We start from the raw sequence: 20,338 nt of genomic DNA on the forward strand, positions 1-20,338 counted from the left end.
CCTGACACGTCCCAAAAGAGAGAATATCGAGAGGTGTATAAATAATTCACTTGCAGCTGGAATAATCAGTCCTTCTTCTCCTGTAGGCGCTGGTTTCTTCTTCGTGGGTAAGAAGGACAAATCCCAGTGTCCCCCCATCGATTATCGACATTACTGTTAAGACGGCGTATCCCCTTCCGAGTCTTGCATTTGGGTCCAGATATCTCTGTGTTTCATAACAGTTACGTTACGTCACATGACTTCCTACCAGCTAACCAAGTAGTTTTGTTGCCTAAACCTAACCAACACTAAACATTCCTTAAACATATTTTAAATTAGTTTGTCAAAAAAAATCTTCACTTAAGGTCTACATACGAGCTTTCCAGCTTACAACCACATCCTTTCTCAGCTGATGGAGTTTGCTAAGTTGTCATGGAGTTGGTTCAGTTCTTCACACACATGCCAGAAGTATGGAATTTTTGTCATGTGATAACCGGTCGTATTTGAGGGCTGAAGGTGTTACCAGTCTCTGTTCAAAGATGGTCTCTGCAGATGAATGTGAATGTCCACCTTGATCTTTCTCCGATCATCCACTGATGACCTTTGACCTCTTCTCAGGGTATACTGTGAGTGGTTTTGGTCTGGTGTTCAGGGTCCTTGATATTTCTTCAAAGTAGTGTTCCCCGCTGTCACATATGATGTCATTCTGATGTCATACACCAATCTACCAGGCTTCCAATGGTTTATGGTAAGTGCTGACTCCTTATGGCTTCAATAATCTGGCTAGATGTACTGACAGCCCAGCCACAATTACATTACTATAAAATTATTACATTACTAATTACTCAAACATGAAAGTGATTAGTTACATTACTTTTGTTAATCAGCACAGCTCCATCAAAGGTTCCTTTAAACAACTCCATATCCTCCTGTTATGCAGCAAAGTTGGTCCGGGGTCAATTTGTTCAGTATTTCAATTTTTTATTGCCAGATATAGAAGCTTAAATGTAACAAACAATGCAAATTCCACCTAGTGCTAATAGTAATATTAATAATGTAATAATAATAGGAATGATAATCACAGGAATAATAATGACAAGCAGACATCAAAAGTGGCCAAGAGGCCTTGAAGTGCAGCTCCTCAGCCTTCATATACCCCCAGATGAACCATGATTGGCTACAGGTCACCAGATTCACAAGCCAATAGCACGAGGGAGGAGGAGGAACTAGAGCTGAGGCCCACAGAGCCTGAGGAGCAACACAGCACACTTTAACACATTTTATCAGTTACACCTTCACCTATAGGGAGATGTAACGCCTCCACAGCCACACATCACATTTCTGTACCGAACACACGAAGTCCTGGTAAGACAGCGAATAACCGACCCACAAAATTTCAAAGTACTGATGAGTTACTGAGATCAGTAACTGTAGTATAATTTCTGAACTTCAAATTATAATAACCCACACTACTTGTTCCTGATAAAAGTAATCACATTACTGTAATATATATCCTTTATTTACCTAGGAAGTTACATTGAGATTAAAACCTCTTTTACAAGTGATACCTAGCCAAGACAGGGTTAAATAGCAGCATCCAACACATACCAGGGACAACAACATCACTACAGCAACAGTAGGTAAGAAAATAATACATTACATAATACAGTGGATTAACAAGGCAGCAATATTCAGTCATGTGTTTGTTAGTTAATTAATTGAGGCAGCTGCAGATAGCAGTGACCACAGCCCTTATTCTAAGTTTAAAATCATTTAAAGAGCTTTGACCTTGGCTTGCAGATCATTCCAGGACCAAGGACTGTAGTAGAACAGGTTTGTTTTGTCAGCCTCTGTACTGAAGCCATTTGTGCGACCTAAGACTATGACTGCTTTGCAAAAATAAAAACTTCCATCTTAAGTAAGTAGGAAATTTGTCTGAGATGATCATTTAGACTAAAGTGTACCAGTGTTGTAACCTATGCAAAGTGAGGGATGACCATCCTACATCCATGTTGTATAAGGTACAATTATTACCAAATTACCAATTATTATCAAAATGTAGAACTGTCTGTGCAAACATTCAGTTGTCGTGAACACATCTTAGTGCATGTACTCTTTGCTTCTCCTCTGCTGTTGTCGTGTTGTGTGCACTCTAACAACACACACGTCGTTCACCTGCAGCACGCCCTGACTAGTTTAATCCGATACATAATTACAGTGATGGCTGAATGAAAGACGACTATTATTTGGAGCTATTTCACAGCTGTGAATGATAACGCTGCTAACTGCAATGTGTGTATGAAACCCAGGTCTCATAGATGGCAGGTAGAAATTCTACCACTCAGCTGATCTTACAATTATTGCTAACCTTTGGTAAATCAATTAGTGGTCATGAAAATGTATTCAGATTTAGCCTATTGATGATGCATTCACCTAAAAAAAAAAAATACTGCACACACTGCTCTCCCCTGCATGAAAGTAATAAGCTGATTTTAATAATAAAAAGTATTGGTAACAGAATTGATATTGGTGATTCTGGCCCTGTATTACTTGGTATCGGATCAAAACCAAATTTTGCAGGATTGGCCACTGCAAAATTTGAAGTGACATCCTAATTGAAGACCCGCCTTGATGAGAGGACTGACAGATTGCATTTCCATTTGAATTTTGACACCAAAAAATGGTCACCATCTTTGGACCTGTGGTCATCGCTAGTGTTTCTCTTTTCTTGAGCAGTCTACCAACTCTGAGCTGCATCACTGACTACAAATTCAAGACAGCATGTGTGTGTGTGTGTGTGTGTTCATATCTGTCAGGCTGCCACCACAGACCCCCACACTAAACACTTGGGTGGCACACAGGCAGACACACACAGTCTTCACAAACATGACTTTTAATTTCCCGTCTGACATTAATATCCGTTTGTAGATTAACACGCACGTTCTGGGGTTTCATTGTCTTCCCCTGCTGTGTTGGTAGATCTGAGCTGCTTATCTTTGTGATGAAAACACAGAGAGAAGGTAAAGCTGTGAAAGGAAAATCAAATTAGAAATGAAGAAGACAGGAAAGATTCCATTCCATCAAATGAAAATACGCTCAATGTCTTGTGCAGCTACTAAAATTTGGAGACCGTGTATACATCCAGAGTTAATAGTGGGTGGACTTTTATGGAAGTTTAATAAAAACTTCCATTATTATTTGTAACCCACAAAAAACAGTCCACAAATGTGTAGCATAATACACAAATATTTCACTATCCACAAACATTTTGGAGTGTAAATAGTTTCACCACAACAAATACATGTAAAGTGATATATATGCATTTGTGGATCCATTTGTCGATTGCTTCCTGTCAGCTTGTGGGCCACGTGACATTTGTGACTTCTCTCCTGTTTATTTGTAGCATTTTGTCCAATTCAGCATACAACGCAGCCGATCTGTAGAAAAAAATCCACAAATGTGAGGTGCAGTTACTAGCTACACCAGCAGGTGGCGAGATCCCCTCACATGAGCTGACAGAACTACAGTCTGTAAACTGCTAGAAGAAGGCTAAACAAGAGTCATCAAACCAGCTGGCTTCTACCAGGAGGAGAAAGACGGGGTGGAGCAACTTTATTTAACCCAACGGCCATGATTGAGGATGGGGTTCATCATTGTCATCTCCAGGTGAGTGTGCTGTGCTGTGCTTGCTTACTTACTGGCATTGCCTACAGTTTGCTAACATCAGTGTTAGCTAGCTGTGGCAGTGGTGTACAGGCTAGCTCATGTTCATCAGATCATTTAGTTTGGGGCCCTGTTTCAGAAAGCAGGTTTAGTGAAAACTCAGAGTGAAACTGGGTTTTCAGTTCCAGAAAGAGAGGTAACTTAAACTCTGGGTCAGTTAGCATGTTAAGTGACTCTGAACCCAGCCTGCTGGCAGCGTTTCTTCAGCAAACCCTGAGTTTCTCTGTGTCTCCTCCCTCACACAGAGCCAGACACGCTGTTTCATTTCCTCATTCATTCAGTCCGTATCAAAGCGCTATCAAAGTGCATTAGTTAGCGGAGGTTTACTGTCAGAATCTAAATTCTGGTTGGATATTAGTTTTATTATAACTCAGGACTATCTGAAGTTACTGCTTTTATGTCAGTCATTCTTCGTGGTTTTTGCCCTCACATTCAAATATTACACAGCATAAAGTCAGCTCAAAATAAAATCTCTGCATGTCCTTCTGTTTTTATAACACTGACTCTGTGCCATTGACTGTATATAAAGATGGACGACATGACAGCTCCCCAGAAGTGAAGCCTAAACATCTCTATCGCCCCCTGGTGGCTGGCTGCAGTACAGGTCATAAACCCCGCCCCCTCCATGTTAGTGGATGGGACATGGGCCAAACTAAAAACTCAAAGTACACCTCAAATACATTTTTCCCAAAGATGATTTGTCATTTTAAGTAGTTCTTATCAAGCTGATGTATGTTCAAGTGTTCATTTTTCTGATAAGTTTGGTTTTAATTAGTTATTTGATGCTATAAAAATGGGGTTTCACGTCATGATTGACAGCTGTGATTGACAGCTGCTCTGAGAGAAGGCACTTGCAGGATTCTTTTCAGGGAATTGTACGTAGAGTAGGACCGTCGAGAGTAGATGTAACTTTCCATTAACTCTAACTATCCATAACCAGCATTGTCTTTTTCAAAACGACAAAATGAGTTGTTCTGCAGTAAACTGTACTAACCGATCTGAGGGATCTTTGCAGTTTTTTCTGTTAGTTAAATTCATATTTTGTAAGCTAATCAGTAAGTTAATGTTATTAGCTAGCTAGCTAAGACAACAAGCAGTCTAACGTTAGCTATGTGGAAAAAAGCCGGTGATCGGTAGCTAGCAGTTACAAATTATTTTTTATTTTAGAAAATAAGGTAAAAATCTGAATTAACTTCTGTAATTTGCGCTTTGAGTAGTCAGACTAGAAAGGCATTATATAAGCACAGTCCATTTACCATTTAATTTCTGTAAAGAAATCATTCTACTGTGGTTGAACTTCAATTAAAGCCAGTACTGTAGTACAGCCATTAGTTCTGCAGCAATTAAGATGTGAAACTGTTTTGATGAGAAACAATCCGGCCATCTGGCCTGCCCAATATGTAACATTAACGTTACTGTAGTCTGATTACTGGGCATTATACTGTAAAGAGCAAAAGGCTCGACTTTTACTCAGCTCTCTGTGCAAGGCTGAAATTTTTATTGAATATCTTGAAGAAAGCAGTAACGTTATAGTTCTGCCTGTCTCCTGATATGTATTTGCCTGGGTCATACAGTTTATGTTCCAAACCTTCGAATCCGCCCACTCCACCGAGTTGACTGGAAATGGAGTGTAACCAGATGACAATTCAGTCTGATATCAAGCAAGATAGATAAAAAATAACAACAAACTAAAACTTGCACTCCAACATTCCTTAGTAACTGGCAGTGGTAGAACGCAGTATTACAAACATAAATTGCTGGAGGAATGCGCTGGCATTCACACACTACGGGCAACATCAATTCACCAGTTTCTAGCTGATAATAGTCTGTTTTGTGCAGAATGCAGAGACCGCTTAAGGGCAGGTGTCTTCCATAACTGTGTGGTCCTAAAATGCCACAATTCTATTAATTTGTTACTTTTCTTATTGTTTGAATGTGTGCGTTTGTAGTCTTAACTATATTTGAAATTTGCTACAACTTTAACATACGTACAACTTGTGGAATTTAGTTATAAAGTAAGGTATTAATATCTCAATAACCATTAGAGATTAACAGGTGGCATCATTGTAATCCCCTGGGCATCACAACACCAGATCTTTATTCATGGTAGTTATTTTGTAACCAGGTATGGTTATTTAAGATATTGTCTTGAAAGTAAATAAGTAACAGCCCCCCCCCCCCGGTCAGCACGTCCACTGATTGGTCAGATGCTTTTTGGAACTTCCTTACAAACTTTCTCTATAAAAGACCCTAACTGGAATGCAACGGTGGATTTTCTTTGCTACCGGTGCAAGGTGTTCCATTCTGTCCCTGCATTGCTAAACCAACTTCAATCCTCAACTAATCTTCACCCCGGCGGCTGCAACACCGTCCTCTCCTGACATCACCACAGCTGCCTGCACGGACACGCAAGTAGCACGCTTCTTCTCTGCTAACTGGGTAAACTCTAACTTAACAAGTGACCTCTCTCACAACTTGATTGTAAATTTACCACCACTTTTACACCAGCTGCTTCCAGTGACGGTCACTACTCTCATTTGGTGTATTCATGTGTTGCATCCCTGCCAAACTCTGTTTCTGTATACACGGTCCTTCACTGTAGCATCATTGTATGTGTAGTTAGCGTTGTATTGAGTCATTGTCGTGTCTTTCTTTGTTAGTAGTGTTAGTAATAAATGTTTTAAATATAAAGTTGTTGCCTTGGTTTTCTATAACTTACATCCAGTCACTTTACATATCGTTCCTTGTTTATCTTGCTACCTGAGTTCAGGTTAATTCCCAAAGCCAATTACTGCAGTAACGTGAGCCGCCGAATGTGAAACTGTGGTCAAGCCAGCCGCCGTAGTAGTGTTATCATGGTAAGGATGGAATCTAAGCGAGGCGAAGGTCCTGAAAGATACACATTTTCTTACATGTTCTTTGTTGTTTTATGAACATAAATACTAATATAATTACTATAAAATAATAATAATAGAAAATAAATACAAAATGTGCATGTTCTTTTATGAACATAAATACTAATATATTAAACATACCTACATTAAACAAACACTGCACCAACTTGGAGAAATCACACCGAAATCAGGTGATTGTAGCAGACAACAAAGAGTTAAGACTCGCATTTCAACAATTTTTCACATTTGATACACAATGTACAAACTACATTGTAGGCCTATTACACATTATACAGTGGTGTGAAAAAGTGTTTGCCCCCTTCCTGATTTCTTATTTTTTTGCATGTTTGTCACACTTAAATGTTTCAGATCATCAAACAAATTTAAATATTAGTCAAAGATAACACAAGTAAACACAAAATGCAGTTTTGAAATGAAGGTTGTTATTATTAAGGGAAAACAAAATCCAAAACCCACATGGCCCTGTGTGAAATAGTGATTGCCCCCTAAACCTAATAACTGGTTGAATTTACTCATGTTTAAACTTTCAGAAAATCTTTTCCTTTACAGTTTTCTCAATTTTTGTATGCAATCCTTTTCAGGATGACCCTGAGTATTAACACATTTCTATTTTCCTAATATTTGAAATGTCATCAAATCCTTCATAAGAGGTTTTCTGAAATTTTCAAAAGAATCTTGTTCAGGATAACCCTTACTATAACCATGTACAATACAAATTAATGTAACTGAACTATTTTGGAGACAATAAAGGGCAATAATATAGATACCCAAAATATTGTGAACAAGGTTAAACTTTTCAAATCAAGAGCAACCATTCTACAAGCATACAGAAGGTGAAGTATTTTCAGTTTTTAATCACACAGAAAGTAATCCCAGTCAACACATTTGGAAGCTTTGCTGTGTCCATCCCCATCCAACAGCTGTCACACTGAATCTGTAAAAGGGCAGATTAACCACCTTTACTTGAAAAGCACAGAGGTTTATTCAAACGACATTTCACCACAAAGGCTGGTTTTATCCAGGTTTCCAAGTTTTACCATGCTTTAACCAAATGTTCCATTGCTATTGCCATGGTCACAGGTTGCCATTTATTTTGATTGTTTGCTAATCTGCAATAGGATGTGTTTTACTTAATATGAATTGCCAGCTGAATAGATACATGGACATATGATAGTGGCGCACTGCAGATAATTACATAGACCAACTTTTCTTGGAGACTGTGATGGACAATAAGGGATAACACTTATCCCTGAAGTATTTTGGTTTACTTTCTGTCTGTGAATGTTTGTTAGAGGTCAAAACTCCAGCAACACTTGTAGTAAATAGAACAACTTGAATGTTTCGTCTTCTGGCCTTCATCAGGGTCATCCGATGGATTGGATGAAGGCCACAAGCCAAAATATTGTCCACTTTGGATTAAAGGGACAAAATGCCCACACAAACACTTAAAAACTTGTTAAACAATACCGTACCCAGTCAGTGTAGGAAGGCCCTGGACCGGGTGTTATTTCCGCTGAGCACATGGCACAACTGGTCTCTGCGTCAAACACTAATATACAAATGCAAAATTTAGATCTACAGTACAACAATATCACAATATAATTATGATAAGATGTCATGCACCTGAAGCTTCAAGTATTTCCAGAGCCAAGTATTTGCGTTCATGTGCCATCTCTGTCTTTGTTTTACCAAATGCCATTTTTGGCATTTCTGGAAAGGCCTCCATAATTCCCTTTGCTATCTAAACAATGACACAATGTGATGTACATTGGATAACTATAGTGCATATTGTAATGTTATAACTGTAAAGAGCTGTTCCCCAAAATATGAGGATTAGAAACGCTGTAAAACAGAATTAAATTGTAAGTGCTCTTTTACGCAGATATTTGAGAAAAAGCAGGTATTTTAAGAAAGATTCATCTTACCTTTGACAATTACCCAATAGCTTACTTCCCTCCTGCTGAACTGGGTGTTGCATAACACCTCCTTTTCAATTTTATATCCACCCAGTCAGTTTTGCTGTGGCAGGTCCTCCTCATTTTGACGTACTCACTGTGTGACAATTATTTATTAACTTATAAATGCACTATATTTACATACACATACAATATGTACACAATGTACGTAACAAAAACATTACATTAAGTGTCTTAGTAAGCAATTAATAACGTTCCGAAATGTGACAGAAGAACTACAGTGCTCCTTGGAACTGATTCTGCCTGTCTCTGAAACTGTACTGGACAGTTCCAGTGACTTTCACCATTCTTGCAAAGCTGTGCATCCTGAAATATGAATCCTTACTAAAAGTACATCAGAAACCCTTTATGGGTGGACATGATATCCTCATATGTACAATATAATCTATGATTATTTCTGGGGTTTTGGGGGGCACAGTTGTAAATGCTCTCATTGTGCCTCTATCGTGGATCACTCTGGTATCTACTTATAATGGCAACTACAACTTTTTTTCACCTTCACATATGTAGTGTGCCTGTCAATCTAACTGGTGCCTTCTTCATGATTAAAGATCCCTCCACGGACATTAAATGTGTGATTTGACCCAAATAACTAATGTAATGTCTTTACCGTTTTCATCCTCGGACAAAAAATAAAATTTTGCTTGTCCCAAGGAAAAAAAGGTTAAGCCTCTGTTGCAGATATTCCCTGATTTCGGGGTTTGCCAATGGTGTTGGGGAGTGCTGTGTGACGTGTCACTCCAAAATCTCGGATAGATGTTTTGTTGTGTTTAGAATTTAAAATCCTTCTCCCCACCTACAAAGCTCTTAATGGTCAGGCACCATCGTATCTTAAAGAGCTCATAGTAACTTATTACCACACTAGAACACTGCGCTCCCAGAATGCAGGGTTACTTGTGGTTCCTAGAGTCTCCAAAAGTAGAATGGGAGCCAGAGCCTTCAGGTATCAAGCTCCTCTCCTGTGGAATCAGGTCCCAGTTTGGGTGCAGGAGGCAGACACCATCTCCATATTTAAGAGTAGGCTAAAGTCTTTCCTCTTTGATAAAAGCTTATAATTAGGGCTGGCTTGGGTGAGTCCTGAACCATCCCTTAGTTATGCTGCTATAGGCCTAGACTGCCAGGAGACTTCCCATGATGCATCTCTTTCCTCTCTCCTTCTCTCCCTCTCCATCTGTATGCATTTTTATCCCATTACTGCATGTTACTAACTCGACATCTTCTCTCTCCCGTAGTTCTGTGCTTTCTCATTTCTCTCCTCTCTCCTTCTGTCACTTTCAGCAGGTATTTCTGCCTCCGGAGCTGCAAAGATCTGTGGTTCTACATTTTTACATATTTTTCTGCTGAATTATAATAAAAACAAATCTTTGTTATTGGGTCCCAGCATATCACCAAAAATATACTGCAATCTACTGGTTACCTCTCACAACATATCAAGCGTTTTTCAAGAAATATTGGTGTCCTCTTTGATAGCAATTTATGTTTTGAGCAACTATCGGTACAAAGAAAATTGTTTCTACATGAAACAGCTCACAACACATCTGTGGATTATCTTGAGTAACCGAGTCATGATTTCTAAAAAAGGAGACATTTCTGTTGGGTTTTTTTTTAGTATTTTTTTGGCGCTTTGAGCTCCACAAGCCAAGTGCCATATACTTCCATACTATTAAAAAAGGCAGACATGTCTACAGCCGATATCTCCAAAACTCACACCAAAACAATTTAGATTAATAATTATCACTGCAGGTAAGAGTAAAAATATGTATTTTTGATTTTGGGGTGAACTGTCCCTTTAAGAAAATTTTAGTTTAATTTTCGCTCTGTCTAATGAAGGGATCTTCTCCAAGTTGGTGCAGTGAAATGTTACCAAATTTGTACTAGTGATAGAATAAGACATTAAGAATGTGATGCAATGACAACAGTGAACTAACCTATTAAGGAATTTGTTTGGTGGTCAAGGTTAAGACAAATGTATGTGTGCTTTTTTTGGTCTTGGAGGTTAATTTGAACTGAGATTCCTCTAAGATTTCTAAGAAGAGGATATTAGGAGTTGGCAACCACAAATACTATTAACTACTAAAAAATGTGTGGATGTCATACTTGAAACTGAGTTGATAGAACAAAGATGACCAAATGCAAACCTACATTAAGCCTACTTGGTTGTGTCACATTAGTTATAAATTTCAGCATTTCCAGATATAATAATGTCCATAACATTGTGAAATTGTACCATTTAGAAAATGGTGCTATACAAGTAGTTTCCACAGCTTGAACACTATTGATCATACAACCACAATATATTAATGTGCTCTTATCCAATCAAGTGATTGACAAAGATGATGCTAAGCCAATCATCATCATTTCTCGTACGATTTGATCACAGTTTAATAATACACCACAAAGTGTAGTGCATTGGAAGTGTGTGTAAAAATGGTTAATCAAAGCCCAAAATAGATGAAACAAGCACACCAGGGATGACTCAACTTTAATACTGTTACAGAGGACATCTGAAACAACAATCTTTAGGATGTATCTGATAACTCACTGGCATGATAAAATTAATCATCTTCATTGGCCAAGTATGTTTACACACATAAAAGGAATATGACTCCGGTTTCCGGTATTTACACAGGTAAAAAATTCTGTTGGATAATGGACAGTGTTTTTTCATCATCATTGCTGTCTACACCATGTAAGTAGACATGTCAAAGTAATTTTATTTACAATCCATATCCTTAACATTCTTAGAAGACTGGGAGCAGGTTTTAACGGCATCTAGAGTAGGATACTGCAAAAAACATAGCAATTACATTTTTCTTTCTTTCTTCCTTTCCTTCTTTCTTCCTTTGTGTCTTTAGGGAAATTGTCAACTTAAGAGTATAGCAGTCCCAACCATTTTTCCAAGTCATCAGTCCCAACCATATGTTCCAAGTAACATCCTGTCGTACAGTGGTAAGACGCAAGATTTTGGTAAGCAATGACACGGTGGTAAGTGGTTCCTCACTTTTATCTTGCAGTGTCAGGGGACAATAAAGCGGATTCACTTGTTGACAAATGCCACCTTAGCGTGACATCTGCTGCTGATTTACCGCAATGCCATCTTGACTGAAAATGGCAATGGGAACATCCTACTTAGCAATGACATCTGTCAGACTGACACTGCTGTAACAGTGGATATCAATAATGAGGATCATAGTTATGCAGCATCAACAGCTACATATACAAAACTTAGTTGCATTCAAGAGGATCACTGCTACAACCTAGAGTCTCCAAGGTGCCTGAAACAGAAAAATTAGGTCACTGAGGAGATCCTAAAAAACTACAGGAAAAACCTGAGAAGGCAATGCCAAAAGTCCGGGCGTTTAAAGAAAAAAGTCTACACCTTTAAACGACATCAAGAAGTTGTTGATATCAAGTCAATGTGCCTCTTTGCTTGAGTCAATTGAAGTGTCAAAACACATCCTGCAGAAGATACAGCAGGGGTAAAAGTTTGCTAAGTACTCTGAGGAGCCAAAGCTGTGTGCCACCACACTGCACTTTTACTCCCCAAAGACATATGAATATGTGTGTGACACATACTCATATTTCTTTGGGGAGTAAAGCTCTGCCACACAGTCACGCCATCCACACTTGGTACAGCTGCGTCTCAGCCGATCCAAGATTTACTGTGGCGTCTTTCACAGCACTAAAGTCATGTAGAGACAAACAGAGAGAAGGGGGAAAAAACAGTCTGTGCCCTAATGATGGATGAAATTTACATTTACAAGATGACTGAATTTGCATCAGACCAGTTCCACAGCTATGTGGACATAGAAACTGGGGAAATTGACAACACTTGTGAAAGGCCACCCAGGCCTTGGTCCATGGTTGTGAGGCAGTTCATGCACTATTACTTTATACCGTATTATTATCATCAACCGGTAAACCCACGTTGTACTTCACACTTATTTTATTTTATACTTCTACCCACTTGGTACTTAATTTATTTTCTGACCTGTATTATAGTGTATTTTATATGACGATGTAGTCCCTCATTCGTCCAGGAGTGTTCTATCGTAGAAAAGGTTTCAGTCGTAGTCATCTGGACACTGTTTTCAGAATCAAAACGTTTCGGCTCCCATCAGGAAGTCATTCTCAATTGTGAAAAATGGTCCGGGAAATTTAAGCTACTCTGTGTTACTTAAGCCCTGCGCTCAGGAAGGAGTCTTCCTGAGTATCTGCTGATACCCTGCCTAGTTTCACCTGAAACTGACTTAATTGTTTCCATGATGGCCCAGTAATCAGTAATCAGGCCTATTGTTTTCTGGCTGCACCTCCCTCATCAATGTTAAGTACCTGATTAGCATATGATTGGCTTGACCAAGGTGCTAATACACTGTGGTAAAGTTGGGCAGATTGAATCTCAGCCCACCATTTCTGTTCAATGAGGGGTTTTCTTTTTTCACAAAAATGGCTTCTTTGACACCTCTTTCAAACCAACTCTTCTCTCTACTTAGAATCTTCACCTCGCTGTCTTCAAATGTGTGGTTTGTAGATTTTAGATGCAAATGCACAGCGCTCTGCAATCCTGAGTTTGCGTGTCATCTGTGCTGATAAAGTCTTTTGTGAAGTGGCTGTTTATTTTCACCTCTGTACCGTTCTTTGCAGTTTTCCTCACTGCATTGAATTGAGTAAACTACATTGCTCTGTTTTTGTGTGGGCATCTTGTCCTTAGGATGAACGAGTTTCTGTCTTAAACGTATTGTATAAACGTATAAGTGTATTAGCACCTTGGTCAAGCCAATCATATGCTAATCAGGTACTTAACAGTGACGCAGTGACCTTGTTTGGCTGGGCGACGTCTGAGCCGGCATGTCATATATTTCATTGTCACTCATCATCATCATGAGGTAGGCAGTAGCGTGAAGGGTCTTGCCTAAGGACCCACACTGGATGATGGGTCATTGCTCATTGTGTCCCGAGGGCGCATGGGAAGTCTCCTGGCAGTCTAGGCCTATAGCAGCATAGCCTCCTGGTCTTAACTCTGGGTTGTCATGGTTTTGGTCCTGTCATGGTACAGCTGTACCATTCCTAGTGTCTCTGTCTGTTTGTCCCCTCCTGTGTGTGTATGTGTGTGCGCGCTGGCGGGGCGCGGCCTCCGGTGAACTGCCAGTCAGGGACTGACACACCTGTTACTCATCTGCTGCTGCTCACCTGTTCTCCATCCACCAATCAACACCTTGCAGTATATCTACCCGGCTCTTCTCACCAGTCTTCGCCAGATCGTCTGTTTACCCAAGTAATACTACGCCTCGGCCTCTGACTTGTCTTCACTGAAAGATTTACCTGCCTGTATCTCTGAATTCCTAACTAACTCTGACTCCCTGTGTTCAGGTTCATTCCTCCCACCTGCCTTCATGTTTCTCACTGGCTCTTCAGAAAGATCTCACCATGGATCCTCCGCTGCTCCACCTCAGCCCGCTGTCCTCGCTCCGCCTGCCTGCCCTCACTAGTCTCCTGCCTGCATGCTGTCTTTGCCCAGTCCACCGGCTCACAGCATTAACTTCCACACACTTAGTTACTCCTTTGTGTTTTACAACCAAACCGAAACTAACTACTTCAACTCTATCTGTGCTAGTCGTGCTTTTGGGTCCAGCTTCTGTGTACCATAACAGGTCCACTAATAAAATCAGTCAAATTTCTAGATATGAGAGCTGCTCCATCCAAAGTAGGATGTATGCCGTCTCATTAACTTTAGTGACCTCCAACTGGCGTAATCGGGGTTGTTACCGCTGACGTGAATAATGATCATACTGTATTTACACTTATCCTCAGCACAATTTACAGATTCCTTTTTACAGATCTGCTGCAGTACAAATTGGACAAAATTCCACAAATAAATAGGAGGGAAATCACAAATGTTATGTGGCCTGCAAGCTGACAGGAAGCAATCCACAAATGTGCAAAACCCATTTCATGTGAAAAAAAGGATCCACAAATGCGTATATATCACTTTACATGTATTTTTTGAGGTGAAACAATTTACATTTGTACAACTTATCATTTTATGTGAAATTAAAATACGTTTTTACAGAGAAAGTTACACATCTTTGCAATTTGCTCTCTCTGTATTTTTGTGGATATGACTTTACACAACACAAATTTAAAAAAAAAAAAATACAGCGATACATTTTCAGTGAGTCTAGAGATTCAGATTTGTCTTCCTCCAGAAGGCGTCTCATCTGGATGAGGGAAATCTTTCCCTGAATATTTCAGGGTAAACACAGTCACCTTCTCAAGATGCAGACCTCATGGTCATGAGGGGGAGTGAGGCAGCAGCCTGATAAATACATGCTATCAGCTGTATTGTGATCTAATTGGCTCATATTGGAGGGTTTTCAATGTAGAATAAAGGCTTTGACAGGGCCTCACATACACAAAGATTATATGCACATACATACACATCCATGCACACACACAAAGACAGAGCTGCAGTGTTTAGTCTGTTGTGAGTTCAGTCTGATAATCAGTAATTAGGTAATTGTATGTGTGTGTGTGTGGGGGAGTTTCTTATCAGCTGGTCAGACTCACATTGAGAGCAGAAACACATATTGATGATCTGCTGCGTTTCCACCTGAGGTTTGTGTGTCTTTGTGTAACATGTCTGTTTGTATGTATGTGTGTTTCTACATGTGTTTGTGTGACAGTGTGTGCAGTCACAAATAAAGGTTGCAGAGTGTTACCCTTCTCAGAAAGTTTCCAAACTTTAGTGTGTTTGTTGTTACTTTAACCCGTGGTTAGGTCAGTTTCATCAGTCAATTATCTGCAAATGGAGTCTGAAGCATCAGTGCTGTTGCTATGGTTACTTTCAATATAACTTAAGCTCTGATTTAAAATGGTGGTTAAACTGTTGACCTGAAAATGTTTGAGGTGTCCACATATGATTTTAACAGACACCTGGCAAACCAACCATATAGCACGATTCTCTGATGTGGTTAATTCAGTTTACATATTCTGGAAGTCCATGAGGAGGTTGAAAAGGTCCTTGAGAAAGTTCCACATGTGCTGAGATTCTCTAATTCATTCTCATAATATGAGACAGATTGAACATCTTCACCTTCCTTTTATTCCTGGAGATATGGTGGTGCACAGGTACCGTATGGAATGACAAACTATATATCATTAAGAGCTTGAGAGTTTTAAAATAAAACTTAGAAATACATCAGTGACTCCTTGGCAACAGGCATCATCCGGCCCTCCTCATTTCCAACAGAGGCAGGGTTTTACTTTGTCGATTATAAGGACAAATCTGTCCACCCTTGCATCGACTACCAGGGTCTCAACTGTTATGTCCCGGTCTAGGGGTGCCAGAGCACAACCTAAGAATGAGAAACTAGAGCAAAACTGAATACAAAAACAAGTGCTACACACTTGAAATGTGATCTACACACAGTGACAATTATTTACAATAATGAAGCAAGGACTTCAGGGTGAACCAAGGCCAAAATAATACCCCCCCATCTTTTCGGTTAAACTCTATCTAATCTCTAACCAAACAAAAGAACAAACAAAAAGGCAATTGCTAAACTGAACTCCCTGAGCTAATCTAAACATGAGAAAACAATGTAAACAAAAATGGTAGTTCAACCCTACAGCTTTGTGCTATAAATATAAAGTGCTCAATCTATTTACAAAAATGTACAAGGTATTGTTAGCAGTAAAGCAAGAGCTACAATAAGCTAATACAAGTGAATAAGGTTGGATCAACAATCAGAATCAGAATCAGAAATACTTTATTGATCCCTGAGGGGAAACTTTTTTGTTACAGCAGCTCACTATTACATCAGTGCACAGATGAATAAAAATACTAAGCAAAAATATAATACACCATAATACAGGTAAGATAAATTAAGTACCAAGTGGGTATGAGCATAAAATTAAAATAAGTGTAAAGTACAAACTGGATTTACCAGTTGATGATAAGTATGTACGGTATAATAATACAATGTGATAATATAAGTAGTATGCATGAACTGTCAAGTTAAGTGTAGCCTATTAAGATTGTAATGAGACGGTGGATATTGCACAGCAGTAATAGAAGTATGAATAAATATCAATAAATTAAAGTGAAAATAGAATATATTGAACCGGAGCATTAAACAGGGAATATTGCACAATTATTTCAAGTAGGACGGTGTAGTCCCTCATTCGTCCAGGAGTGTTCTATCGTAGAAAAGGTTTCAGTCGTAGGCTCCCATCCGGAAGTCATTCTCAATTGAGAATGACTTCCGGATGGGAGCCGAAACGTCTTGATTCTGAAAACAGTGTCCAGATGACTACGACTGAAACCTTTTCTACATTATTTCAAGTATTACAGTGATGTTAATGATCCAATGTCCAGTTTACTGACTTAAGGTCATATAGACTTACACTTAGAGGGAGGAGTTAAAGAATTTGACACAGGCAGGAATGACTTCCTGTGGCGCTCTGTGGTGCATTTTGTCTTTTGCTGAAGGTACTCCTTTGCTTGACCAGTACGTCATGGAGTGGGTGGGAGACACTGTCCAAGATAGCATGTAGTTTGGCCAGCATCCTCCTCTCTGACACCACCAACAGCTCTGGCCCTTCCTGTAAAGAGCTTGAGTGTTCTTAGCCCAGTTCAGTTTATTGTCCATGTGTACCCTCAGGTATTTGTAGTCCTCATTAATGTCTACACTGACCCCCTGGATGGAAACTGGGGTCACTGGTGCCTTAGCCCTCGTCGCATTGAGCTGCAGATGGTTCTGCTCAGACCATGAGTTACCCACCACAGACCTGTACTCAGTCACATCACCACCGCTGATACTTCTCACCACAGCAGAGTCATCAGAAAACTTCTGAAGGTGGCAGGACTCTGTGTGGTAGCTGAAGTCTGTGGTGTAGATGGTGAAAAGGAAGGGAGAGAGGAAAGTCCCCTGAGGGGCCCCAGTGTTGCTGACCACGCTGTCTGATACACAGTGCTGCAGACGCACGTGTTGTCGTCTGCCAGTCAGTTAATCAACAATCCAGGACACAATCCAGGACACATCCACCTGCATCGCTGCCAGCTTCTCACCCAGCAGGGCTGGCCGGATGGTGTTGAAAGCACTGGAGAAGTCAAAAAACATGATCCTCACCGTGCTTGCCGGCCTGTCCAGGTGTCTGTAGATGTGATTCAGCAGGAAGATGATGGCGTCCTTAACTCCCAGCCGGGACTGGTAGGCGAACTGAAGGGGGTCCAGGAGGGGTCTGACCATAGGCCGCAGCTGTTCTAGCACCAGTCTCTCCAGGGTCTGGGTGCTCAGTGCCACCGGTCTGTAGTCCTTGGAGCCACTGGGACGTGGCGTCTTTGGTACAGGAACGAGGCAAGATGTCTTCCACAGAATAGGGACCCTTTGAAGACCCAGGCTCAGGTTGAAGACATGTTTGCTTTTAGAACCTCGGGGCTAACTCCATCGGGGCCTGCAGCCTTGTTTGATTGGAGTTTCATCAGCTGGCCTCTCACCTGGTCAGTAGTCAGGCACACAGCAGAGGTTACAGGCGGGGGAGGGGGGGAGTCATCAGTCATGAGAGCCAGGGGGCTGTATGCGTCCTTAATGTTAGCATACAGCAGGTCCAGTGTCCTCTCCTCTCTAGCAGGACAACTCACATACTGGGTGAAATTAGTCAGTGTTGTTGAAACACTGACATGGTTGAAGTCACCCGAGATTTATATGAGTGCACTCGGGGGTTGAGTCTGGAGTTGTGCTATGGCGGTGTGAATGGCGTTGCACACCGATGCCGGGTTAGCAGAGGGGGGGATGTAAACAGTCACAACAATGGCATATGAAAATTCATGTGGCAGGTAATGCGGCCGGAGTCCCACAGCTAACAATTCAATGTCCGGGCTACAGACACTCTGCTTGATAGTAATGTGACCAGAGTTACACCACCTGTTGTTGACCAGAACAGCAAGCCGCCTTTCCGCTTACCGCTCCTGGTGTGATCCCTGTCGACCTGAACAGGATTTCCTGGTGTAGCCATGTCTCTGAGAAGCATATCAAACTACACTCACGGAACTCCATCTGACTCCGGGCTAATGCCGTTAGCTCATCCATTTTATTCGCCAGTGATCTCACGTTGCCCATGATGAGAGAAGGCATCAAGTCTCTTTTGTCTGCACCCCACTCTCTCTTCCCTCGCCGCTTTGTTCCACCTCTGCATACTCGGTGTGTCCTCCTCCAGATCTCAGTGGGGACATCGGTTATCCTGGGTGCCATGCTGCTCTGCTTCAGCACGATCAGCTGTTCCCTGGTGTAAACAATGCGGCCAAACAGCTGATCTGCAGTGGTGCCCTGACTTGAGTTGCGAGTGAGTTACAGGAGAAGAAGTTTCACGGCGAAAAAAAGTACCAAAACACTTGTGTACAAGGTATTGTTAGCAATAAAGCTAGCGCTAACCAGAAGTTAACACAGCCAGAATTATTTGACTAAACTCACTGGACTAAACACTATTTTCACAGAATCTAACACAAAGTACACCAAGTTGGAGGAAACAAGTGACCACTGCTCTGCTGCCAACAACAGTCCGTCTGTAGAACCAGGAAGCTAAATTGTCCAGCTCCTGGAATCAGCCAGTCTGCGCTGGAACTGGCACCTGTCAATGACACACACATCCTCAGAGAAAAAGACGTCCTCTCCCAGCGTTCTGCCCAGGACCAGAAACTACATCCCTGTATGTTCTTCTCTCACATACTATGACATTGGGAATCGTGAACTGTTAGCAGATAAGCTAGTCCTAGAGGTGTAGAGGCATTGGTTGGATGAGGCTGTCTGGACAGACCTCGAAGAGTCTGAAATATATTTGCATTGCCAAACGTCTGACCTCCTGCCAGGCCAGTTGGTCCTGCTCCCAGTGGTTGCCCTATAAACTTACTTTTTGTCCCAGCTCACCTTTGCAGGTCCTCCAGTGGGGATACTCTTCTCACTTTGCCTGCCATCCTGCGTTGGGACGCATGCTGGCTCTCCTGCAGCAACGTTTCTGGTGGTCCTCGATGGAGCAGGACACGTAGGAATTTGTTGCTGCTTGACCTGTTCCCAGCATAAGAGCTCCCTCCAGGCCCCCGCTGGACTTCGCCAACTGCTACCTGTTCCCCATCGAACCTGATCTCACATCTCTCTGGACTGCACATTTAATTCCTCTGCCCAATTTACCCACTGCTAAAGAAACAGCTGAACTCATGCTCCAACACGTTTTTTGCCTTCTTGGCCTCCCCAGGGACATAGTCTGACCGGGGGCCTCGATTCACCTCTCCTTTTTGGAAGGAATTACACTGCCTTTTAGGTGCCACCAACAGCCTTTCATCTGGGTTCCATCCTCAATCCAATGGCCCAACAGAATGTATGAACCAGGAGACAGAGATGGTCCTCTGGTGCATGTCTTCCCACAACTCCGCCTACTGGTCCAAACAACTGTGGGTGGAATATGCACACAACACCCTTCCCACCTCTGCTACTAGACTATCCCCCTTCCAGTGCTCCTATGGCTTCCAACCTCCACTCTTCCCCAAACTATAGAAGGAGGCCAGCGTCCCTCTCTGTCCAGGCCTTTGTTTGCCGGTGTCGTCATACCTGGATGAGGGCCCGTGCACACTTTGCACCTCTGATCATTATCAGAGGAGTGCCAACTGATGCTGCACCCTGACCCCTCGCTATGCCCTGGGGCAGAGAGTCCGATTGGTTGTGTGGGATTTACATCTGAGGGTAGAGTCCA

The 20,338-nt window shown here is 41.3% G+C and overlaps 1 long non-coding RNA gene across 1 annotated transcript; it reads left to right on the forward strand.

The window, feature by feature from the left end:
- Positions 1-3,384: 3,384 nt before the first annotated feature.
- On the forward strand, positions 3,385-15,254 carry LOC122865450. The gene is made up of 4 exons (XR_006375485.1): positions 3,385-3,645; positions 11,449-11,560; positions 13,743-13,868; positions 13,964-15,254. It is a non-coding gene; the product is annotated as an uncharacterized LOC122865450 (long non-coding RNA).
- The last annotated feature ends 5,084 nt before the right edge of the window (positions 15,255-20,338 follow it).

The sequence above is a fragment of the Siniperca chuatsi genome, linkage group LG18 (assembly GCF_020085105.1).
Source record: "Siniperca chuatsi isolate FFG_IHB_CAS linkage group LG18, ASM2008510v1, whole genome shotgun sequence".
Classification (NCBI taxonomy): Eukaryota; Metazoa; Chordata; class Actinopteri; order Centrarchiformes; family Sinipercidae; genus Siniperca; species Siniperca chuatsi.